Source organism: Taeniopygia guttata, chromosome 5 (assembly GCF_048771995.1).
Source record: "Taeniopygia guttata chromosome 5, bTaeGut7.mat, whole genome shotgun sequence".
In the NCBI taxonomy this organism is placed as follows: domain Eukaryota; kingdom Metazoa; phylum Chordata; class Aves; order Passeriformes; family Estrildidae; genus Taeniopygia; species Taeniopygia guttata.
In genome coordinates this window covers 16,206,855-16,232,273 of record NC_133030.1, presented here as the reverse complement: position 1 = coordinate 16,232,273, position 25,419 = coordinate 16,206,855, and the positions used below count along the sequence as shown (strand labels likewise).

Here is a 25,419-nt window from a genome sequence, read left to right as displayed (position 1 = left end):
ATTAGCCGGGATGCTTTCTCCTTGCCACAGGATTTATTAGCGATGTTACCCAGCACAGATGCAGCCGTAACCGGAGCTGAATCGATAGGAAAGGATAATGTTCACGGCACGGCAGTATGTATGGGTGTGAGGCTACAGTGTGAATTGTGCTACAGCGCCTGGTGACTACAGAAGGACTGGCAGCCCCTTTCTGGAGGCTCCCTCCGTGTTTGGGGCAAAGAAGTGAAGCATAGCCCGGTACCTCAAGGCCTGAGCTGAAATCCTGGTGGCAGGTAATTATGCCGGCTGTGCCTGAGGCTAGAGGTGTACCTACATTAAAAGATCACCTGAGTTTTCTAGTGACTGCTGGCTTTACAGGCTGATATTTTATTCCCTTTGAGGCTGCTCACTCAAGACCCCTTTTCAGGTCAGAATTCTCCTTCTTCAGAGCCAGGAAGGGGCTTTCAAGTTTAGTGCAGCTGTCAGGGATCAATCTCTTTTACTGCTCCTTCAAGTTCTTTCTGATGCAGATGAATAATTTCCGTAGATCCCGAGTCCTGTGTTATGCTGAGTGGGAAGAGGGTGACTGGTGTTTTGAACTGTAGAAGCTGTTGACTGACTGGGTGAAGAAACCAGTGACGGCCATTAAACATTAATCAGGTTAAATGAACTTGGGAAGGATCCGAATCTAAGGGAAGCCGTTCTACTGGTGAAGGCATTTGAGATTTGCAAGGAAAGGGATGGAAATCTCTTTCAGTACAGTATATTTTAGTGGACATATTTTAGTGCACAGCACACTGAAAGCTGCTATGAAATACAGGCTATAAAAGAAATTGTTTCCCCATAAGGTCTCTTTTCCTGCTGCTTTGTTGTTACAGAAAAAACATAGCATCTGCCTTATTTTTTTTTCCTTTTTTTGGAAGTCCATCCCATCCTGCTCAGCTCTGTTGGCCTTGGCAAAGATAGGACTATAAATTGATAAATTCTCAGAAACTGCTGATGGAGCAATATCTCTCTATTATATTGGGTATTCCATTTACACCTCAAACTTATGCTACAGATTTCTCCTTACACATCACTTAGGTCATTGTTCCTGATAACTTTCTTCAGAAGTAGATTCAGGTCTGGATTCTCTTTTGGTTTAGCATTCTGTTATTTTCCATACTGTATCTGACAAGCAATCCGAGAATAATATTTTAAAATAGTATTTAGGTAGTCTCAATCAAGCTAGGATCTCAAAACCATATATGATTAATAAATGAAGCCCTTACTAACAAATAACATTCCTGGAATGTGCAAGAATGTGATGGTTTCAGTGATCCCAAATTCTTTGTGCATTGAGTAATGATTAGTTTTCTGGAATTCACACAATGCGAGTGTTGCAGAAACACCATTTCACTGATGTCCAGCTCTTATGTAGTAATTTTGACCCATAAATTCAGTGTTTTGTGTGAAAATAGAGTAGATACTCCCTGGCTTTGCAAGGTGACAGAGGCATGAAGCAGTGAAAGGGTTTGCTGGGCAGCAGGAGAGCTCAGCACCAGCAGAGCTCCTGGATCCCAGCCTGTGTCCTGTGTCCTGCCTGCGAGAGTTGCACTTTAACCAGAGCTGGGTGTTTATATGGAAATGGCCTGTGCGGGGAGCGGTGCAGAGCAGGGCATGGAGGCAGCTCCCAGAGGCTTTTGGAGACACAGACCATGGCACTGACTCCTGGCACAGGATCCCAGTGTGGCTCTTGGTGGACAGCAGTGGGCACATAAGATAATCCCTCTTTGCACTGATGGAGACACAAGGCTTAGAGTGGGGGGAACCCCAAACTCTTCCTGCCCAGGGTGGGGAGTAGGCTGGACCTTCCTTCCTTAAAGGAGCACCAGGGAAATGGAGCCAGCTTTGTCTCTGAGGCTTGTCTACCTCATTGTGCTCTTGGGCACAATAACTGAATTCTTCTGTCAGCTCAAAGCAGATCGTGATCTGGTCTCCTGCTGCCAGCTTGTCTTTCTGTATATGTATTGGATGTAGGGAAGGAGGACATAAAAAGCAGGAAAATTAAGGAGCTTGGCCCTGTTGTACAGTTGAGACACTGTCACTGCTCAGATGTGAAACTACTTCACTTACAAGTTCTGTGGTAAATTCCTGCACAATAATCACCTCAATTAGGCTGCCAAATATAGAGGATTTTCCTTAAAGTACAGGTAAATTCTGTGTTTGTGATCTCTGGAAATTGTGTCTCCTCTTCTTCACAAAGATCAGTCCCTTCTGCAGCTGTTTAATAAAACTGAGAGCTGCAAATCAGCCAAGTAAAAAATTCTGTTTCATGGAATGATTCCTGTCAGCTTTGTTTCTGATTCAGAGATCCAACTAATAGGGTTAAATCTGGGCAGTTTAATGGAACAATGTTATTAAAGCAAAGCAATCATGTCCTGCTGCAGCGTTGTTTGGTATTAAACAGCAATTAGATTTGTCTGCCCAACAAAATTGCAAAGCTCCTCTGAAAGCAGCTGTAATCGGAAATGTCACACTGCAGATACCAATGACAGATATGGTCTAACAAAACACAGGCTTTGGCTGCAGTTCCTCACATTGATGGGTAATCCCACGGAATGTAACAGTTTAGGACTGTTTATGTAGCTTGCAGTTTAGGCTGGGATCATTCCTTCCACTGTCCTGTCCAAGCTTGTGGTTTTTGCTCCAGCATGGCACTGACAGCCAGGCTAAACTGGAGGGTTCTGCCTCCTTATTTACTCTGCAGTGAAGGTCAAGTGCAATGGCACTTTGGGTGGTGAACCTGAGGCTCACCCAGCAGTGCTGGATATAGCAGCACATGCATTGGACTCCATTGTGATGTCTTGGCTCACTCTGGAAGCACAAGGAACTGAGCAGCAGTTTTGGGAAGCTGCGGAGATGGGTCATGTAAGAGTCAGCACCAACAGTAAAGCAGATGTCCTCAAGTGCTGATTTAGAGGGGTGTTTCCACAGACACTTCACTGGATTTGCTTCAGCAGCCTGCATGGGAACTTCCACAAGACACACTTTGTGGATTGCACAAATCTCTACCTCCCAGACTCATTCAAATTTTTGAATGAGAATTTTTGCTCAAAAACACCCCTAGAACATGTTGAATGTGCGTCAGCCAGTGTTAAAAAGCAGAACTTTTATTAGTCACAATACCCTAAGTAATAAGCCTTCCTCTAAGCATCCTGACTTTTAATCCTTGAGCATTTGTGTTAGAAATGTGTTAGAAGTGAAAGAAAGCTGTATTAGCATAAGGGTAGGTTAGAAGCACATTATGTGGGTAAAAGAGCTGATCATGGATATATTTTTAGTCTTAACATTTCCCCTCCTGTGATCTGGGAGATACTAGGAAACTGCCTCTTGCTCTGTGTTTTTCATGGGAAAATACAGGTGCTGTGAAGAACTGTTAAGGTGTAGTTGTCCTGGAGGTCTGCAGCAGTGGCATTGCTACGTGTTTTTATGGCCACAAAAAACAGCAATAGACCATGGATTAGATTGTGCTGGGCATTTCAAGCAGTGAGGTGTTTTTTCTGCTTCCTAGTCCCTGTGTACTCCTGCACTTATCAAAGCACTGAAACTCATCAGGGAGTGTGTTCAAATGCCTGGAGTCCTGATGTGTGTTATTTGTAACTTCCTCTGATCTCTGCCAGTTAGATATACCTGGGGTAGTCTGAGTGCTGTCTCTTCCATCACTTTCCCTCCAAGATGGTGTATCCTGGTGATCTGCTAAAGATTCCCCACTTCCATGGCTGGAAAAAGTGCCAAGCCCCATTCATGTTCATTTAGGCTTCAATTTGCTTTAGTGATGAGGATTTTAGGAAGAACAATGTCTCTGCATCTGTGCACTGTGGATATATTCCCTGTTCATCAGGTGTGTGCTGTTATCTGACTCTCTTTCCCCCTCCTGCCACGGGCACTTTTGGCATCACTGTGCCACCACGCAGCCAAGGGGACCCAGAAGTTCTCTCAGTGGCAGTGTAGGGTGCAGTTTACCCTTGGAGCAATGTTGGTGTAGCAGCCTGCTGCTGCTGGAATTGCAACCCAGTCTGGAGCTGCAGGTGCCACTCGGTGTGCGGGCAGCAGATGTGACACAAGGATGGAGGTGGAGCAGGAAGGGGAGGCAGAAGAGAATCCCAGCAGCACATGTGTCTGCTAAATGCTCTTTGCTGCCATGCTGGCTGCAGCTTCAGCTCTGCCTGGCAGCTGCCTCAGGGCAGCGCAGAAGTGAGTGGGTGTGTGGGTCACGCAGCTCACGCAGTGCTTGGCACTTCAGCAGCTTTCCCTCCTTGCCTGGCTGGTGCCACCAACCCAGCAAATCTGGAAAACTGTGTGTGAGATGGGTTGGTGTGGCCCGGTAGCAGGAGGCTGCTGCCACCAATGCCTTTTCTGTGAGACTCTCCTCCCCTCCCTGCTATGTGACCCACATAGGTCTGGAGAAAAAGGGGGACAGCCAAGAGAAAGAAAGAGGCTTTGGCACAGAGACATTGCCCAGCATGGACACAGGCTACAGCCCAGGCAGCCTAGTGAGGGGCAAGTCAAACAGAAAATTAGGATAATTAGTTTTATAGTTGCCAGTGTTGTAGTTCCTCTCGGAGGGACCCCAAACTTCTTAGTAGAGTTTTTTCCCTTTTAAATACTGTTCAAATGTTTCTTCCCTCAGTCTTGAATTACTCTGAGTGCTTTTCATAGGTTAATCTGCCTCTTTACCCTTGAGGGTAATTGAGCAGTCACTGGGTTTGCATCGTTTTTTCTTTTTATCTTTCAAATGTCTGTAAGCCATTGTCTTTTAAAAAAAAAATAATTAAACCCTCCTATAGTTCTTTTACAGTTCAAATTTGCTACAAAAGCAAGATTCAAATTGCACTGTTCTCCATGGAGAATGATGAGTGTGTTATGTAGGGGTGCAGTTCCTGTTCTTGATGCAATAACTCCCGTAACAAAGACACCTTTCTTCAGGGTACCTTCCTTCAATTACTCTTTTCTTTCTCTTTCTTTACTAATGTTAATAATTCAGTATGTGGAAGCCAAGTCTTAAAGGTAGATCAATGTTTTGTGTCCCGACATTTTGAATTTCAGTTCCTTTGGTAAATGCAGTCCCTGGTGTGTGTTTGGGCTCAGTAACCCTGGGAGCATTAAGCCAGATCGTGCTGCCTCAAGCCAGGAGAGGAAAGTACTGAGAGTCAAGGCCTCAGAGCAGTTTGTCTTCACCTTTTAGAATCATTTATGCAATCCCCTGGGAAAGCCTTTTAGTACTGCACTGTATTTGATAGTGCCTGCTTTTCCTGTTAAGTAAGGAGTACTCAGGGAAAGCAAGGGGAGCACTGGGTTTTGCACAACAGTAATTACTTCAGGCTTCAATAGCAGGGACCTTTTGACCTAATGCCACTTAGGCTGATTCTGTCATGTTTAATCCCTCATGCCCCATCCTCCCTGTGAGCCTGCAGAGATGTCCTGTTCTTACGTATAAACAACGCCTTAAAGGTAAAATTCATGTGCTGTTTCACCTCAAATTATGCACTGAAGCCTTCAGGAATGACTCTCAAGCTTTGAGGAGAAGCTATGCTTTTGTTGGGAGGCTGAGATGGCTGGTGGTTGTTAAAACCTGAGAAAGGCTGAGATTATGGATTGTTTCTGTTCTGTTCCTGCCCTGCAGATTTACCCGGAGCTGGCTGCTAATTGCTGAGCCTTTGGAATCAGTTTAACATTTTGGCTGCATGTTTTTGTTTCCTCAGGGCTGGCTCTGCTCAAATAGCACCTTTTAGTCATTTAGTCTTCAAACTGAATCCTCCATGCAGGTGTGGGTAGCCAATGGCTTATTTTCTGGTTGTTAAAATCAGGCAGTTTTGTTAGCCACTGTTTTTAGTTTCTTCATAAATTCTGGGTGTAGAAATACAGGCACAAACAAGCGGAGTGTTAATTAAGAGCCTTTTGGCCTTATTACTTAGTTTGTCCTTGGATTGGCCCACTCTTAATTACTACCCAGTTACTATTGCTATTATTCTTGTTTAATGAGATAATCCAAATAATCTCATTCCAGTTTCACAGATCATTAGATCCAACACACTTATTAATAAGGCATTTGTGAGCTCTTTATGTCCACTCAGCTGTTTTCAGTCCTTCTCTTATCCTCTGTGATGGAGGGAAGGGATGTGCTGAACATTTTTTAGTCGACTATGTTTCCTCAAAGCATTAGCACTTGCCACTATATGTTGTTTGAACAGCTGCTTCTTTTTGTCAACTGCAGTAATAAAAACGATGTACATCTTGGACAGAGGTGTTGACTGTGCCAGTGAGGAGTGGCTCTGGCCAAGAGGGAGCTGCTGCCTTCTCTCTCCTGGCAGGAAGGGTCACCTTTCCCAGCCAGGCAGGAATGTGCAGCAGGTGTGGGGCTCCTCTGCTCTGCTGGCAGCAGGGTGACAGCGAGCAGGGGCATTCCATGCCAGCTTCCCACTGACAGCCAAAGGCCAGGAAGCACTAGGGGGACCGTCTGGTTCATTGCTTCTTGATTTTTTCAGCAGCACGCTCACCGATGCAGCCGATTACCTGTTCTTTGGGTGTCCCCAGGTCAGAGTGGCAGCCACAGAGGCGTGTCCCATGCCTCACTGGCTGGCTGTAAGCTCCTCTCTGGTGAGATATGCCTCTGGAGCAGGGCATGGGGGTCAGGTGTTCCTGCTGGGATGGCAGGGATGCAGGTGTGCCTGCTGGGATGGCAGGGGTGCAGGTGTGCCCTTGGCTGAAGCACTGGTGGTGTCCCATCACCCATGCATCTCCCACTGACACCGATACCTACAGCTGCCCTCTAATGCTGTGACTCAAACTGAGCCTTTGATTAGGGCTCCTAGAGCGTATCTGTTTGCTTGCTGGGATTGTGGTATTTAAAATTCTTTAAAATTTAGAGAATTCTTTAAAATTCTCTAAAGAATTGAAATGAGCAGATTTGTGTGGCTGTGCTTTTGTGCCAACAATGGAAAAAACCCAGTTTTTGCATGCACACACGTGAATAAAATGCAAAGAGTTACACTTCACTGCTTTGGGTAGAGTGAAGCTCTGGCTCTGGAGGATGTGAGCTCTCCTGGTCACATCAGCGGGCTTCTCAGGGGTTCAGAGCCAGGCACACGTTGCTGACCCAGAACAGTGATCCAACAGCGAAATAGCAAAAGGAAAAAGGTTAAAATAATCAGTTTTGTTCATTGTTGGATAAGCTGGCACAGGCTGTCTGAGCAGTTGCAGTTCCACCTATTCTGTGAGACTCTTCTCCCTGCTGTGTCACCCACGTGTGCCCGTGACAGAGATGGAAGGAGAGCTGCTAGAAAGGACTGGGGCTGGAGGCCCCATCTGTGTGTGGCACACAGGCCACGGCTCATGGCTCTGTTAAGCCTGGAACTTGCTGTAAAGGCAAGACCTAAAGGCCACTACTCTGAGCAGTCGATGATTTCTCAGTGCCCAGTGAAGCTGTTCTTTGCAGGAGGGAGAATTCTGTCTGCTCCACTCCTGGTCACTGTGGGCCTGTCCTCACCCCTGCAGCCAGGCCACTGATTTAGCCTGCACTCACATGCAAAAGTCTTTAGCCTGATTAAGTGTTAACTCTTTGTAAGGAAATGTGCCTTGGGGTTACAGGGGGGATAACCCAGGCTGTGGATTTCTCATGTGATACCAACCCTGCTTAAGCAGGATTTAGCAGTCTCCTCCACAAGCCCCTCTTCCTACCCCTCTGCCCTTCTCTGGGTGTCAGCAAGGCTGCTGCTGCAGCAGGGTGCTGAGCTGGACTGAGAGACAATAGAGTTTGAGAAGGAAAAAACCAAATCATAAAGCAAGTAGAGGGCTTGTTTGGTTGATTTTTGAAAAAAGAAATTCCAAGTCTTTTCTCTGATCTGTTTTCCCATGTTGCTGCACAAACAGCTCTGTCAGGAAGTGGGGCAAAGGCTGGAGCAGCTCTCTGCCTCAAAAGCGACAGGGATTGCATAAGGTTTGTTTTTGTGTCTGATGGCAGGGCCAGCAGCAACGCTGAGCTAATGCCATCTGCAGCAGGCTGTGCCCGGCGTCGCCCAGCGCTGCTGCCCTGCACAGCCGTGCCCTGTGCCAGCTGCCTGTGCCCGCTGCAGCCTGAGCACACCTTCTGCCTCTCCTTACGTACCCTTGGAGAGCAGGGAATGAGCTTAAGGGTGGATAATCCGGGCTAACTCTACAGTGAAAACAAGTCCCTTACCTCAAATATCACCCAAGTCTCTCCTGCCTTCCCAAATCTCCGGCTTCCCCGTCCTTCAGCAGCAGCGATATTCTCCTGCCACAGACTAGAGCAGGGAAAATTAATTGTGCTGTAATGACAACTCCCCTCTCAGAACCTGGCCTTCTGCTCGGTGTAAATGAAGGGCAGTCTGTGGCCTATCAACAGACTCTTTCCTTTGGGGAAGCAGCCTCACACTTCTCAGATTTGCCTTTACACTGCTGACTGTTGGCATCTTTTCCTACCTCAAGATCTGCTACACTGCTGCAAACGGGTTTTTTTCTCTTTAATTAATTTCTTTCAGCTCTGTCAGGATAGAGGGTAATTAAATGCTTCAGTATCTTGTCATAAAAATGCCACTTTTCAGAGGAATTGTCTTAATGAGCCTGTTTTTCAGTATAGCAGAGGCTCATCTATTAGTCCGGTGTATATTTTTAGAGCATGGCATTAGCCAGAAAAGCCCATTAGATCGTTACACAAGTGGCTGAATCAGCAAACTGTATCTGCTGCTATTCTGTCAAAGCAATAACGTTAACATTATCAAAGTGATTAAAAGCCATTCATTCATTTCGCATCTGGGTTGACAAGTTCATTCCTGCAGAGGCATACAGTGCGGAGCTGGGAGAAAGGAAAACTAAATGCTCATCATCTCCCTCAACCTGAAGCTCTACCAGTGTGTGACAGATGCAATCAAAACATGACAATTGAGTGGAACACCGGACGCCTGTGTTCTGTCACACGGTGGGTTGTCACTGACAAAGCAAAATCAGCCTTAGCCTGGGACTCTTTTTAAGGATTTGCATCTTTCTGTGGCAAAAAAAAAAAAGTTGTGTGTGCTGGAACAGGGCAGTGTTTCCACCACAGAAACCCTTGTCCTTCAGCTCTGGGTCATCCTGGAGTTTCAGAGCAGCACTACTGCTGCTGGGCTTTCCTCTGGGCTTGTTGCAGGTGTGTTGGGCCAGTGACTTCCCTGCATCTCCCCCCCGGGAGCCATGAGGGCTGGGTACTCCAGTTGCAGTTCTTGGCCTTGGCAGGGCTGTTTGTCCAGTGTTTATACAAAGAGCAGAAGCAATGGGAGGGATGAACAAGCGTTGGCATCACTGTCATGACCTTTCTGGAAAAGCTGAGTAGACAGAAGGCTTTGATTCCTGGGGGCTGCCTGGGGAAGCTGCTCAATTAACTTGCTTGCAAAAGGTGCAGCATATCCAAATCCTTCCCATGGATAGGGCAAGATCCAATGGTAAAGGGCGTGGGAGCTGCGAGGCTGAATTGAGCTCTTGGCCAGGGTGAGAGATTTGCATTTGGAGGCCTCTGGTTTCTGCTAACAAATATAAAACAGCTATGAGTTCTGCAGGTCAAATGGTGCATCAGGAAAGAAAAAGGCAGAGGAGAAGAAGGGCAAGCTGTCACTTGGTAAAAATCCAGCACCTGCTTCCATCAGTGATCCCACCTACTCAGCTCTGGTCAGTACCTGAATGTGTTGCATTGCATTAAAAAACAAACCAATGAGTTATCACACTGGGGTACAGACATGTAGCTGATTTTTTTTTTTTCCATGTTGTGGATTGTCTAAATTCTGCCTGTGTCAGCGTGACCCTTTATTAGGAATTCATTGTAATGCCATGAGCCTGTTGTGCCAAAGTGTCACTAACACTGTGAGTCTGTTTTAGATGAGTGTCTTGTGATAGCAGCTGTATCACTGCAAGTGTCAGACTTGTGTGCTCTGTGCTGTTGCATGCCTGTCCAGGGGGTATTTGCCTTTTTGATAGTTGATGTCCATGCTACACACAAATTAGTATTTCCTACCATTGTGAAAAAAAACAACTTTTTTTTTTTTTTTCATTTTTAGTCTGCAAATAATAAAAAAGTAGCAAATCTGATGGCTGATGCTTAGCCAGAGATTAATTGATCCAGTAGGGTATTGGTGATATTCTCAGAGCCATGAAGATGAAAAAAATCCATTAAAACTCTGGATGATTTAGGCACTTTAGTTTTCTAATTGAACTACAATTTTGGTTTCCCATTTCTAGGCAACCTTGTAGATACTTGGTCTCCTTCTCATTGAATTTGTGCCTTTGTTGCACTCTTCAAATCAAGAAAATTAATGCATTTAGCAGTTTGTCTTACATAGCCTGCTAATATGAATCATGCCTGGGAAACAGTAATTTTTTAATAAATGGTGAATTCAAATCGTCAGGTAATGGTGAGAGTTGATAGAAACAATGGTGTTTCATTTTGAGGAGTGGATTTTAATTTCTGAAAGACATTTAAAACTGCACAGAATGGTTGTTAAGCTCAGTCTGATAAAGGTACCTCGGTAGAAAAGTTCAGAAAAGAGAATTGCAAAAGCAGTGCAAAGCCCTGGCAGTGACAGAGACATGAGGATGAACACCTGAATATTTCATATTCAGTAAGACAAACTTAACGATCTGCTGTTGCTTTTTGTCTGTTTTATCTATCGAGATGGGCATCGATTTTTATGGGTGGGTGCTTTGTAAATAACCTTATCCCGCTGGATTGTATTGGCTAAATTGAGTGTAGAGCATTCCCTTTAAGCGTCTGCCACAAGAGAGCAGTGTTGGTGTAATAAGCTGGCAGAGTGTGCCTCGGGTAGTGGAACTCTTCCATCGAAATACTGCACGCTGAAATACTGCAAGAGAAATTCAAATGCAGCACAACAAATCTTCTGGGAGCTCAGCAGGATTAAGGGATAAAAATAATGAATGGGGCCTAATTTCTGGTATTGAGATCTGAGTTTCTTAAAGGCATCATTGATATGACTGTGGGCTCTGGAAAATTTCAAGGAGTTGAGAATTTCATCATACAGCTGATAATCTAAATATGTTTTTTCCTTTTTGTCTTTTCCTCCAGTGTGACTCCATTGAAAACAGTGATGTTTAGTTGGTCTCTCTGAGAGAGTAATCTGGTCATGTGTGCTTATTTGGGCAGGGTGGCCTACAGGGCAGATGGAGAGGAATTATTTACAAGGGCATCTAGTGACAGGACAGGGAATAATGGCTTCAAACTGAAAAAGAGTAGGTTTACATTAGATATTAAGAAAAAATTCTTTACTGTGAGGGTGGTGAGGCACTGGCACAGGTTGTCCAGAGAAGCTGTGGGTGCCCCATCCCTGGCAGTGTTCAAGGCCCGGCTGCATTGAGCTCTGATCATCCTGGGGGTAGTGGGAGGTGTCCCTGCCCATGGCAGGGGATTGGAATGGGATAATCTTTAAGGTCTCCCTTCCAAGCCAGGTCATTCCATGATTTTCAGAGCTGACTGTGGAGCCACAGACTGGGAATTCTCTGTGGATACTGAATGCTGGGTAAGGCTTGTTAGCACCCAGCTTCATTTTTAAACACGTAACCCAGACTGCTGAGCTCTGTGCTTTTGGAGAAGCACAAATCTACTGCTCTGCGGCAGATGCCAAAATCCCAGTTATATGAAACGATTAATAGCGTCACTGCACCTATACTTTCCTGATTGGAGACCAGAGCTGCAGCAGTACTTGAAACAGATGACTGTAAATTTCTCCTCAAAAGAAGAAAAAAATTAAACTTTTTGGTTGAGAAGTTGGTATGGATTAGTCTGGAAATAATTAACCTTAATTTGTGTCCAGCTTGTTGATGAAATTCTGTCTCAATATTACAAATTATAACGGCTTTCAGTCTTGATCAAATTACTGAATTTCACTGAAATGTATTAAAAACGTTTTTCTGTCAATAAAAATTTAAATTTTTTAAAGCATGTGCCTGATAGCTTCTGACTTGAAAGCCTGGACTCTGATCTTAAAACTGCCACTTTGCTGTGTAGCTGTCAGTGATCTGTTTCCATGTGATGGAGAACTTGCTATCTAAAAATGACACGGCAAGTATGTGTCAAATCGAGATCCTACAGAAGCCAGGCTCGGGCTTAAGAAAGCAGGATTGGATTACTCTGAAGACAAGATGTGCTTAAAGGAGAAAAGGATGTAAATGGGGAGAAGTTGCTAGGGGGTTTAACAAAAAAAAAGAGGTGAAAAATGATCTAGTCATGGGGCAACATTTTAAGCTTGAAGTAAGTGGAAGAGTGATAGCACTCTGTTGGTGGAATAAAATCTTGAGCTTAACAGAAATGGATGAGCAGATAATTTGCTCCATTTGGAGGAGACCAACAAAAGCAGTTGGGTGAGAGGAGAGCATGACTGCACTATATCAGAGTATAGTGGTCTAGACAGGTTGTTGGCCTTTCTCCAAGTATCTGCCACTGAATGCTTAGGAAGGGGTAGCAGAAATGCATGTGACAAGTTTATAATTACTCTTCTCCTGCTTTACCCATCATTTTTTAAAAGACAAATAGGGAGAAAGGGTCACAGTGTGCAGTACCTTGTAGGTGAGAATGGGAGCTGGGATAAAGTCTATCTGAACTGATTAGCCAAATTAGTGCACTTGCTAAAGTAGCCAAAACTGAGCTTCATTTTGACTAAAAATAGTTCTCTTATCTAAATATGTCGTGTACCCACTATGCCTTCCACTTCCGAAATGCTATCGCAGCTGCAGTGTCCTGCATCCTAAATTTAGAACCATTCATGCCACTGAATTTTCCAGTACAGTAGATGGATGCAGCAGCTTTTTTAGAAATTGAAAAATAGAAAAGGTTAAGAATAACATAATGCAGAGCCACCATACTGAAATATTTGCATTTCGTCTTTGGTAGCCATAAGTGTCTTCAGTGCTTTAAGTAATGATGATACCAAGTGCGTGGGGATTTTAGTGTCTGAAACATCAGAGACGGTTCTAGGTTTTTTTTCTAGAATGCTGACGAGTGTCCTTGACACCCCTTTTGTGAAACAGTGTATTTGACTACAATCTGTGAGTCACACAGGGCATGAACTGTACTGGCTGTTTACTGCTCTAAGTCAAATGTGAATGTGAAATATATCTCTAATATGCAGCAAGTTGAGACAAAGGATTGTCAGAGCTTTATAGATCTATAGCTTTTCATGAGCCCTCACAAATAGAGGTTATTTGGGATTTATTTGGTTTTTGTTGGTTTTTTCCCACAGGTACATGCAGAAACAAGGCCACAAATTTTTTTTTTTTTATCCTGTTCATATACTGTTCTCAGCACAACAGCCCACATTATATCTAATAGCCAGTGTATTTTCATACTTTAGGACTTTCCAGAATACCTTTCACTAAATCCAGATCTGAATTAAAACTGTATACTGTTTAACAGTTTCTATTATTAAATGGTTTGAAACTCTTTCTTTATGTTCTGTCTAATCAAAATTTCTTTGTGAGATACAAAACCCCACTCTCTTGACAGAGCAGGTGAGCAAGCTTTTGTGTTTAGATTAAGCCTTTCTATTTAGATTAATTGAAGCTTGCTCATCAGCTGACAAACTGAACAGAGTTCTTGAAACAGCCTGAATCACTGTTAGATCTAGTAAAAAGCATATGAAATGTTGTGTTGTTTGTTTGCTTGTGTTCTGCCAGTTCTTGCCAGATTATCACCTTAAAAATTTGTCAGTGTTATGCTTGAGTGTAAATTATGACTTCACAAAAGAAAGTTGCTTTTTTTGTGTCTGGCCGAAAATGCAGAACGCTTGGAGGACCTGTAGATTAATAGCAAATCTCCTGATTTTCTATAATCTTTATAGCTTTTTCCCTTTTGGAAACTATAAATTCTAGATACTGAGAATGAAATTCTTAAGCTGGATTCCTAAAGCGACTTAGAACATAAAAATCCAATGAATGGTAGAGTAGGAGGGGAGAAAAAAGGTATTTTCTGACAGCGTGAACATCAAAATGCAGCTCCTCATGGTGGCCAGGCCAAAGCAGTCTTTAGACTCAACTCTGTGAGCAGTGCTCAAAGTGGATTTCATGCTCACACGTCCGCCTTTGTGTTGGTGAAAAGAGAGGCTCCTGCCCAATGCGGGGCTCGGATGCCATTCCCAAAATGGGCTGGCTGCAAGTCTGCTGCTCTCCCTGCACTGCCTGCTCTCCGAGAGACACAATTTTGTTGTCATCTGCAATTTCAGTGCTTTTCAGAGAGCTGCAATTCCCTCGAAGGGAAGTTGTTGTCATAAAAGTAATCCTTACAGGGAGCAGCAGTAAGAGCTTGCAGGTGGGTTGCTGTTTCAATAACCTAGGATTGCGTGGGGCTCATGCAACAGCTGGTTTGTTTCTAGGCTTTTTTAAAAAATCAGACTTTTATATATATATATATATATTTAAAATATTTCTTCTAATTCTTCATTTAAGGAGGGAGAGCTAGGGTGAGCACCTTCCTTAGGAAGTATACGAATTTCGCATCCTTAGCCAAGCTGTTCTTTTCAGAACTGGACTTCATGACAATTTGCTTTCTGAGGGACCAGATGGGTTTGATGCCTGTCTGAACTCTGTCATTATCTTCTAAATCTCCAGGTGTAACCTCTGACCCTCCTCTGAGGCATCTCTTTGCTGACAAACCTGAAATCCCAGTTGTTAGCTACCTCACCTGGCTTGTTTTCAATTCTAATTCCTCAGCTTTCGGGTGAGCCAGTAAAATCTAGGTGCCTTTGGCTGTTTTCAGTTGAGGAGGGCACACTGCCATTTTCCAGCAAGTTGGCATTCCCAGCAAGTTCTGTTTTGTAATCACCCAGGCTAGCACTCTGGAAAACAGATTTGACCATTTCTTTCTTAACAAATAACTCCATTTCTCACCACAATTACCTCAAACAGTTCTGTGGCAGTTTCACGGCTATGGCAATCATTAGGAATGTTCATTATTGCCTTCTTTATCGTGCTTGCCTTTAGTCACACGTTAAATACACGTTGCTCTCTGCAACTCTGCAGCTCTCTTTGTGCATTGTGTGACCCCATACCTGGACCTTTAATCAGGCTGTGGGAGTGCTCCTGTATCACACTTCCTGAGGTGAAAAACAGGGCTCTGTAAGAGAAAGTGACTCAGGATCAAAGATTAATAATCACCCTTTCATTGTTGCTTTTGCCATTTTTCCATTTCAGAATAAAAGGCCTAAAATTTGAGGGGCGGGAAAGCAGAATTTTAGGCAGCGTGATTTATTTCACACTGTATTTTTAGATTCTTTAAGTATTTTAGTCAAAAAGCTAAAGGTTAGAACAAGAACTAAGAATAAGAAGAAGAACTGCAGGATGTCTGCTCACAACTGGCTCAGAGGCTGTTTACAGCAGAATGCTCCTGCTCCTAAAGGCAGATCCAGAGCTGAACTTTTTGCAAAGGTTTGAGGTGGGATTTGGTTCAGATTATGATTTGCTGTTACAGCAGCTACAGGCCCCTGCTAAAATCAGAGCTTCCTTTTGCTAAGTAGCAATTAAGAGGCAGATTCACAATATGAATAAAAAAGACAGAACAAGAGTGCAAGAAAGGAAATATTATTTTCCTTTGTATATTTGTAAGATGACAACCGAGTCTGAAACTTTATGAAATATTTGGGAACTGAACTCAGATGTTCCAGGCCAGTGTTCAATCATAAGATGACCTTCCTCTGGTTTGTTGCATGGCTGGGATGAGAGGAGAGTGAAATAAATTCTGGAGCTACTCTGCTTGTGTTGGCAGCCCTTCCATGAGCTTCTGTCTGTGTGTGCTTCCCTTTGCCCTTGCTTCCCATTCCCATACATTGAAATTTCAATCCTGCAAAATTTCAGTCCTTCAGTAACAAAGATGCTCCAAAAAAGGTAAAGTAAAGTCTCTGCCTGGCCTTTCACCCTGCCAGAGTGTTTGCAGGTAAAATGCAAACCCACGGGGTTTTATTAAACTTTGCTTTCTGCTGTGTTTGAATAGTTCTTAGAAATACAGTAATTTTGGCTGCTACCTTTGTAGAATACAATTCTGAATTGGATATTGATAGTTTTCATGCTTTATTATGTATTTAATACTCTTCTCCATACCCCCCTCACCCCCCTTTTTTTTTCTAGCAGCCTTGAGTCATGGGATTAGGCCAGGCTGCCAGATTTGGTCTGAAAATGAAATGCTTACAGTTCTCCTGAGGGTGATTAGGGTCTCAGGAGTGTGAACCTAAGGCTGGAAAACACCAAGGATCAGAAAACAAACTTTTTAAAAATAAAAATATTTCTAAGCTGCTACTGTTAATTTTAGGGACTGACCCAGGTCTGAAGATGCAGGTTGGTAATACTGCGCTGCATACCTCATCTCAAAACAATGCCCAAAAGGCAGGGATGTGTGCTGGGCTGTCACTCCTTTATTTCATAACACCAGAGGCTTGAAGCAGGCATTGGCTTTGGCTGGCAAATGCCTCCAACACGGAGTTCTCCGTGCTGAGCCTGCCCTGGCTGCTTGTCCTTTGTGCAGCAGCTCCAGGCAGGGTGGGAGAAGGAGCAGGAGCGCTGCAAGGAGCAGCCTGGGTGTGGTGTCTTCACTTTCCCACGCAGAGCTGATAAAGCCAAACTGCAAATTGTGTCAGCCACAGGGGGGGCAACTTTGGCTAGACCAGCCCCTGTTCTTTGTATAAAAATGAGGGTGTTTAGGGAGCAAATGCAGGCTGTGCCTTGTGCCAAAGCAGTGGAAATATCTTTTTCCTAGATATCTTTTTCCTGGATATCTTTTTAGTTGAGTAATAAAGGCAACCTCAGGTGAATGGTTTCTGTGTCCATTCATCTAACATACATATTTTAAGATTTACTCTTGTGGGAAGTTTAACCTGCCTTAATAATGTCCCTTTTATTGTTGTCTTCTGTCATTTGTCACTGAAAGCAATGTGCCAGGATAATGGGAATTGGGGCTTGGATTGTATTGTAGATATCAGTGGGAATTATGAGCATGCCTCAGAGGGAAAACTTCAAAATGCTGGAAACAAAGGTATTCTTGATCTCCAGTGCATAAAAATTGCATTGTGTTTAATTTAGGCAGTCATCTCACACTGTCCTCACATCCCCAGTGTATCAGTGAGGGACGAGCTTTTCTTTCAAATTTCCCAGCCTAAATCCACAGTAGCTGTGCTAGAAGTGTGTGAAACTTGACCTAGAATCTGTGCTAGTGTTGCATCTCCATTAGCACAGTGTGTGCTGTATATGGCAGGAGCCACAGGGTAACAACCTTGCTACAGGAGAGCTTTGCTTAGAAAGGTTTTAGAAGGTATTAGTCTTATCTCCTGCTGCTGTTTTTCCCAGACACTAATATAATGGATTGTTGAGGAATACCCTGAATGCATTTCACAGAGGGCAGCAGGTAAAATAACTTAATTTCAATAAATTAGCTTAGATAAGCAAGAACAGCAGGCAGTATTCTTTGTTAACCTTGGAGCTGATTAGTATGGAAACTATGTAGTCATTGTAACCCCAAATGAATTTTCACCATCACCACTAAGGAAAAGTAAGATGTTGGAAAGACATTTTGGGGTAGTCAGAGGTAGGCATAATGATAGACATGGTTGCCCATGTCAGGTGTCCCTATAGATTTCTATACACACCCCAAAAGCAGGCTTTGTTTTACATGTCCCCTTGAGTTGGTGACAGTCTCTTCAGTTTGAGGACATGACAAGTGCATCTTCTCCCCAGGAGCCCTCAGCAAGCTCTGCTCCTTTTGCCAGGGGTTTCAAGGAGATGCACGGAGTGCATGTGCTGGTAGGACACTCAGCCCTGCATGGGTTTCCACTTCAGCAGAGGGGGAGCTGGGGATTTTGCAGCTATGCCAGGGAAATGTCCTCCCAAACCCAGGTGCCAGGACTCTTGACTTCTAAGGGAAGCAGACAAATCAGAGGTATGCAAGGAGATTTGATGTTGTGCACATGTTCTGCTGAGAAGAGGGGTGAACTCCAGGCTCCTAAAGTTTTGGTAGAGATCCATATGTGAAACAGGTACCATGGCAACTTATGAAACAGGTACCATGGCTGTTATCTTGTCAGCCTGTCTCAGCAAGAGGGAGGGCGTTTTTCTGATGGCTACATGAGCCCTGTTTGGCCAGTCTGCATATCCACTAGAAGTGTTTTGCTGCGGCAGTTTCCTGGAAGAGTGAAGTGCTTCTGCTGCACAGAAATCCTTGAACCTCCTTGTCTCACAGCATGCAGTACTTTATTTTTCCAGGAACTTCTTTATGAGTGTGTCTGCACTGTAGCTATCAATCAGCTGCTTGGCTCTGATCTCGCCTCTCCCTTCCTTACTCGAAGGGGGCGCGTGGAGTTTAAAATTTGCTTCACAAAGGCAAAATCACTGCTGGCTGTGGCAAGGAGTTTGCAGACTGAAAACTTTATTGAGATTTTCACTGGGCCCACTCCTGCATAGCTGCTCAGAGCCCATGGCAAAGAGCTTTGGCCAGTGCTGGTCCATGTTAGTGAGACTGGACCATGAGCTGTAGCTCCATGGAATACTGCTACTTTATTCTCTCTCCATAAAGGCCAGTGGTGTGATCAAACCACATTCCTTAGTCATCGGATTTGCATGCCAAATTTTTACACATTAAGGCTGTTTTCTGTTGGCTCATTAGAAGCTGCACTTCAGAACCTACTTGTTTTAGGAAAAGAGGATATAAAATTTAAAAGTAGTAGCAAATCAGACTTTCTGGGCTCTTCTCTATAAGGGTCAGTGTGTTCCTTTGGAAACAGACATTGTGAACTTTGGGCATAGGAAACTGGGAAAGATGCCAGTGCAGGATAGAATGAAGATTAATGCAGGCAGCTCCAAGGCAAGTTTCCATATTTCCTTTCCAGGATGTCAATATGCTAAGATTATTTATGAATTTATATAGGATATTGTTATAAAGGCTGCCAATAAAGACTCTCCCTCTTAACCTAAACTGTAGCAGTTCTAATGTTTCAGTGTGAGGCTCCTCCTGCACAGAGCTGCTACTGTGCTGAGCAGTGCTCCTGTGAAGAGAATACATTTCTGAAGGGATTACGCTGAAATCACCCAACTTGTTTCCCTTTAGGCTTAAGTGAGATTTAAATTTTGGCTTGTGGATGTGAAAAACAAACACATTGATTTGCTGAATTGCTTCCCGTTCCCAGGAAGCACTTTCAAATAAAGATAAAATTCTTTTAACGTTCTTTTCCTCACACACCTGAGTGCATGGGGGTGAGCTCCTATGAACTGAGGCAAAGCTGCCAAATTAGGATAAATATTAGCACCTCACACGTACCATGGCCCAGTTTTCTACAGATGCTCCAGTTTTTCCATTGTAGCCAATTATGTTTGAAACTAGCAGTTTGTCCCAGTTTCACTAAAATAACACCTGACGTTTATGAAGTGCCTATTATCACGAGTTTCCCCAGCATTTTACAAATGACAAAAATATCCCTTAGTACCTGTGCAAGCCGGTGGGAGATGGAGGTGGCAATTGGAAATGAAATTACAAAGACAATAATAGCGATAAGAAAAGACAAAGTGCAGCACTTTGAATTGTTAGAACTAATGAATTAGTTTGATTCTACTTGCATTTTACTCTGCCTGAGATCAAATATTGAGTCAAAATCTGTAAGACCAGAAAACGTAAAGATTCATCCTTTTTTCTGTAAGAAATACCTTTGATTTCAAAAAAACCCAGTGAGCATTGCCAGGATTCCCTGTGGATTTCTATTACATCTCCTAGTAAAAACACATTGTTCTAATGCCTTTTGACTATGGGATTTCTTCACTTTTGGTTGATTTTATCAGCTTAATAAGAAAGCTACTGTTCTGTCTTTATTTGGCAGACTGTGTCTGCCAAATGAAAGTTCCTCACAAATTAATTAAAGATTATTTCCTGCTTTGCCTGGCATTCCTCAGTAGTAATGCCATTTTTTTCAGGATTCATGCATGACCTTCTCAGTGAAGCTCTGTCGTGCACAAAGAACACCAAAAACTTGTCATAAGTGTATCTTAGTGCTATTCAACACTACATAGTTCCATTTCTTATTTTCTTTATTCATTGGTGAGACAGGATAATGCTTAATCCTGTCAACAGCCTCATATTTGTGATGTGCTGGCATCTTTTCTAGGTATTGTGCTCTGTCAATTATTACAGAGGCTATTAGAGAGATGTGTATAGGACATTTCAAACTGTTGAGCTGGCAAATGTTTACTCCAAGTGGCTTTTGATTCCTAAGAAAATCCCAGGGGAATTTGATTTGGTCTTTGGCTCTTTGTCTTGCATGTTAATTTTCTGTTGTGTTTTTTTTGGCAGGGGTATACTGAACACTTATGCCAATAATATTCTTGAAAAATGCCACCAAATGTAAATCAGACTGTTTTGCAAAGCAATTTTAGTAAAGCACAAACAAACTTCACAAATTATCCACAGTGTGCCCATTCTTTTACAGCTAAATTTCTCTCCTACACACAGAGGAATAGTGTTACCCCTCTTCAGAGATACTGGCAATTGTAGATGGCCTTAATTCAGCTATAAAAGTTGCATGTAATTCTTTTCAGCCTGAGATTTGAAATCTCATTCAGTGGAAATGATAAGGCAGGTTGCAGAAGGCTGTCAAGCAGGTGGGTTCCCTTTCCAGGTAAACAGCGGATATTGCAAGCAAGAAGCTCCTCCCCACTTCACAGAATTTCCCAAATCTGAAGCACGTTTTTTGGATGTGGAAGACTGCTGCTTCTTAGAATGAATCCATTGTTCTCTTCCCTTTCCCACCTGCAGGCCTGTGAAATACGTTGCTGTGCAATTCTTTGTTGGGGATCTGTGAGCCTCCCCTGCCTAGAAAGGCTGGTTGATGTTGTAACCTGTGCAGAATGAGCTGTGTATTGATCTGAGCTCCTTGGCTCAGAGGCTCTGTGTTGTTCTGCATCTACCCCTGGGTCCTGAGACCACAAAAAACCTGGCTGGACAGTTTTTGTTTGAAGAGTTGGAGGTGGAAGGCAGTGAAGCCAGACAGAAAGGTTCCCCAGGCAGGAAGGACAGGGCATCAGGCTTAAGCAGACACAGGAGGCTGCTTTTGCTCTGAATGTTGACTCATCCTTTAGACAAGTTACTTTCCATCTCTCTTTTTTTTTTTTTTTTTTTTTAATTTTTATTTTTATTTATTTATTTATTTATTTTTGCCTCTCCTGTGTTTTTATACTCTTCCAAATAGGACTGATCTCCCAGCACATGTTTTCATGGCACATTGTCAGTACCACCTTGGGTGAATTAAGGCCTCTATGGTCACTGTAGCCTGCTCAGTTTGCCTGCTACTAGGAATTGTGGATGCATTGCCACACCTGAAAATATTTTTTCCCTTCTTCCACTTGTTCAAAGTTTGCTGGGTGTCTGGGAAACTGCGAGGGGATGAAGAAAGGCTGTTTTTTTAGACCTTTTTTCCTTTTTCCTTTCTTGCTTTGTAATGTATTTTTATTCTGTGTGGCAAAGGAGCTCCTACATGGCAGTGGCTGCCGTGGCCCTGCTGCCTCACGCTCTTCTCTCAGGCAGCTCCAGCAATCCAGCCACGGAAGCCACACAGGAGCACGTGTGCTGGCTAATGTGTAACTATCTTTGTTCTGCTGTTGTTCTTTCTGAGGCTTGGCTCTTTTTATTTCCCAGGACTTCATTTGGTTGTTTCTTTTTTTTTTTTTGCCTTTGAAATGTAGGGCCTGTTGGATCATTGCATCCACCCTTCTGCTGTCGCAGGTGCAACAGCGCTGGGTCTCTTTCCCAAACCTGACAAGTTCTGTCCTAAAACTGGTTACAATGACTCCCACTGGAATGCTGTTATGAAACCTGCACATCTCACACTTGTAAGTATTATCAGTTTGCCTGTGCTGGTGCAGCCAGGATAGCAGAGGGCCATATGGAAGATGCAGCATGTCACACGGGGAAGTTTTTCCGCTGGGCTTATTTCCCTGCTTCCCTGAAAGCCGCCAAGTAAGCCAACAAAATATTCTGTCATTTTGCCAATGTGGCCACGTAAGATATGGGTTTCTTTTCACATTCTTATCTGGCAAACTATGATATCGAAGCTTTGTAGAATAGACTGCAGATAGCAAGTGTACATTTTGCAACTGCAGTGGTCAAGTATGGAGGCAGGATTTACTTCAGGTCAGGTTAGGGGAGGAATGAAGGGGATAGCAGGTGGGAAGAGAGAAATGTTTGAGGGCTTCATGTCACCTGCAAGGACTGAGAAAAGCCAAGCTAGAGGCCTGGGGAAAGAACGGCAACTTTTTTTTTTTTTTTTTGGTTGCAGATAAAGAAGAGATGCTGTTTAGCTCCTCAGATATTTTCACTGTTGCTGTGCTGCTGGCAAGGACACTTTGGCCATGTGGGACTGGTAACAAGCTGGAGCTGTGCCCTCAGCTTGCCCCAGCTGCAGATTGCACAGATCCTCCTCTGTCGTGTGCCCTTGCTCTTGGTAAAAACAACACATCTGGGTTTTCAGGCTGTCTGAATAAACTGACATGCCCTCACAGCAGGAGTGTAGCCCTTCACCAAGCAAGTTGCTAAATGAATTTAGTTACATTGAGATTTCTTTATGTGAACAAAACCTTAGCAGATGCTCAACCTTAAAATTTTCTAGAAAACATTGCCTGTGACTGTTGGTATGCAACAATTTTCCTTGTTCCTTGAAGAAGCCTTTCAGAACTCATTTCTTAAGGGAACAGGAGTGAAGGAAGTTGATCAACAAGTTTTCTGACACTGATCTGCTACCTCTTTAGATGACAGCTACTTTTACTGAGAGACTTTTCTGCAGGAACTCAAAAGCAGGTGCTAGGAATGACGTTCTTTCTTAGGCAAATGTCAAAACAAGAGAATTTTTAAATTGTAGAACAAATTCAGGACATGTAAAACTAGCAAAATCCAAAGAATGCTGGAGATCTGTCCTGATCCTTATTGTGTTAGGGAGGAGCTGCATTTCTCCTGTTCCCCCTTACCTGTCTGTAAGCCCTTTCCTCAGTTTTCATGGTGTACCTGCGCTTTGCTCATCAGGTACCCCGGGTGAGACCTGATTACAAATATTTGCACTTCTTGTGCCAATATATTGCATTAATCACCAGGAGACTTCTAAGCTTGTGTCTGAGCACGAGGAAGATGCATCTTTAAAAGCACCCACAAGAATGAACCCTGAACACAGAACTACAGCATGTGTGAGTTCCCCAAGATGCTTTCAATCACCATATTCAGTCATAAATGCTCACATTGCCCAAAATTCAGAGAAATTGAACTAAGCAATCTTTAGGATGTGCAAAATAGGTGTGAAGTTCCAAAAGTCCTCCCCCATTTTCCACAGCACTGACCACTCATGTTTAATTGGTTAACTGCCTTCAGTTCAATCCATCTGTGAACTCAGGTCAGTAATGTGATGAATGAATATTACTTAGAAGGGTTTGAACTTATATTAATATTACTTAGAAGGGTGAAATGTGCTGTGTGTCATGTGCTAGTGCTTCTGGTGATGTTAGACACTGATGTATTCTGAACAGATGCAGGACAAACCACTGCCTTTTATTGAAGCAAATAAATTGGTCACATTTCTTTGTGCCTCTGCCTGTCCATCTAGCCACTCTAATGTTCTCTCCAGAGCTTCTGCATGCTTACAAAATGCTTTAAAATATATGCTTTCAACATACTCTTTGACAGTGGTCAAGATGTTCCCATGCCCTGAGGTGTTAAAGTGAAGGTAGGGGTTATTTTTTAATTCATCAGGAGAACTTTGCATACATGATTTTCTGTAAAATGTCATGAATACTTAAATATACATTTACAGTGTAATTCAACATTAATTATTCACAAGGAATTGTGTATTTGTGCCAGCTGTAAAGCACAATTGCAGTTGTGCATTGAATGCAGTGATAATGCAATTGAGAACAGTACTGATCTGTTACAGTAATTTATCCCGAATATTTGAAATGCTGGAGTATCCTGGTTATCTGAACACATGGCTTTTATTCTGGACTGATGTAAAATTAATTACAGTTCCTGATGTTGTATGTACAGCTGTTTTCCCTCAAAAAGAAGAAAATCCCACTGGGGCAAAAACTTAAAAAGAACACCAAAAGATCAGAGAATTGGCACTTGTGTTTGCAAGTATCTGAGTAATTTCACAAGTAGAACAAGAATCCAAATCTTTAATGGTCTGATTTCTAAAACCAGTAACTCCAAGAGGAAATCATTAGACATGACCTTCTTGCAAACAGGAATTAATAAAATGTAATCTTAGGCTACAACACATTTTAATTAATGTGATGCCTATTTCTGAGAGATGCTGGTTTCTATAAATATTATCTGCATATACAGTACTGCTGAGGAAATTGGTATAATCTGGCATTTCAGTCATGTTTCTTCTGGGCAATTTTTTTGCTTTCAAATTTTTTCCTTCAGTCTCCACACCAACCCCTTATTAGAATATATTTCAGCCAAACTAGTTACTATGCCTGGCTAATAAGGAAAACTGACATTAAACTTCCAAGATGGCTAATTTAATAAAAAGAATGTAACAATAATGTGTGTTCTTTTCTGCCCAGGAGGCTGCCATGAACCACTGACAGCTTGATTTTTTTTTTTTTACATTGGCATTGATGTATATAAACATAAACTACACCTCTCCTGTGTCCCAAGATGCAGTAGAGGGTGTGTATGAGGAAAATAAGAAAGTAGAAATAACCACCATTGACAGGTGTAGGAGAGATGAACTAATGGGCAGAAAGGTATGAGATATTAAAAGCCAAGTTTTTGCCTTTTCTGACTTCTCATTTATTGTGCACAGCATGATGTAGAATTAAAGTGTCTGGGCAACAATTAGTTAATGTGAAAAGAAGGATTACTTCATCCCAGAATCTTTATTTTGCCTGATCTTTCTCTTTTCCTGCTAAAATCTGGTCTTATGAAGACTTGGATTTTGTTTAGAATTACTGGGACTACTCTTTACCATCAGTGTTACATGAGATTTTATTAACAGCAATAAAGCAACTATCACAGTGTACAAAGAAGATAAATAAATATAGTTTAAGAAAATTAACATTTGAAAATGTTGGGGTTTTTTCTATAGATGTTTATCTAGTTTAAAGAGCATACAGCATCTGTAACAGCTGCAATGGCACTGCAGTGATGGGCAGGAGAATCCCATCAAGCAGATGGAAGCATGAGGTTATCCTGTTTGCCATGTGTGCTCATAGAATCTGTTGTACCAGACACTGTCAGAAATCTCTGAGAAATTTCTGAATTTCTGATTCAGAAAGCTCATCTTCCAGGAAGAAACATGGCCACACAAGGAGCTAGAGGTGACTACAATTCTTCCCAGTGAGGGTGGTGAGGCACTGGAACAGGGAAGTTGTGGATGTCCCATCCCTGGAAGTGTT

The 25,419-nt window shown here is 42.9% G+C and overlaps 1 long non-coding RNA gene across 2 annotated transcripts; it reads left to right on the top strand.

Moving 5' to 3' along the window:
* Window positions 1–9,508: 9,508 nt before the first annotated feature.
* On the top strand, window positions 9,509–23,595 carry LOC140684258 (uncharacterized). Of its 2 annotated transcripts, XR_012056243.1 has the most exons (3): window positions 9,509–9,678; window positions 21,718–21,864; window positions 22,311–23,595. It is a non-coding gene; the product is annotated as an uncharacterized lncRNA (long non-coding RNA). The 2 variants fall into 2 exon arrangements; XR_012056242.1 differs by lacking the exon at window positions 9,509–9,678 and having other exon boundaries at window positions 21,679–21,864.
* Window positions 23,596–25,419: the final 1,824 nt, after the last annotated feature.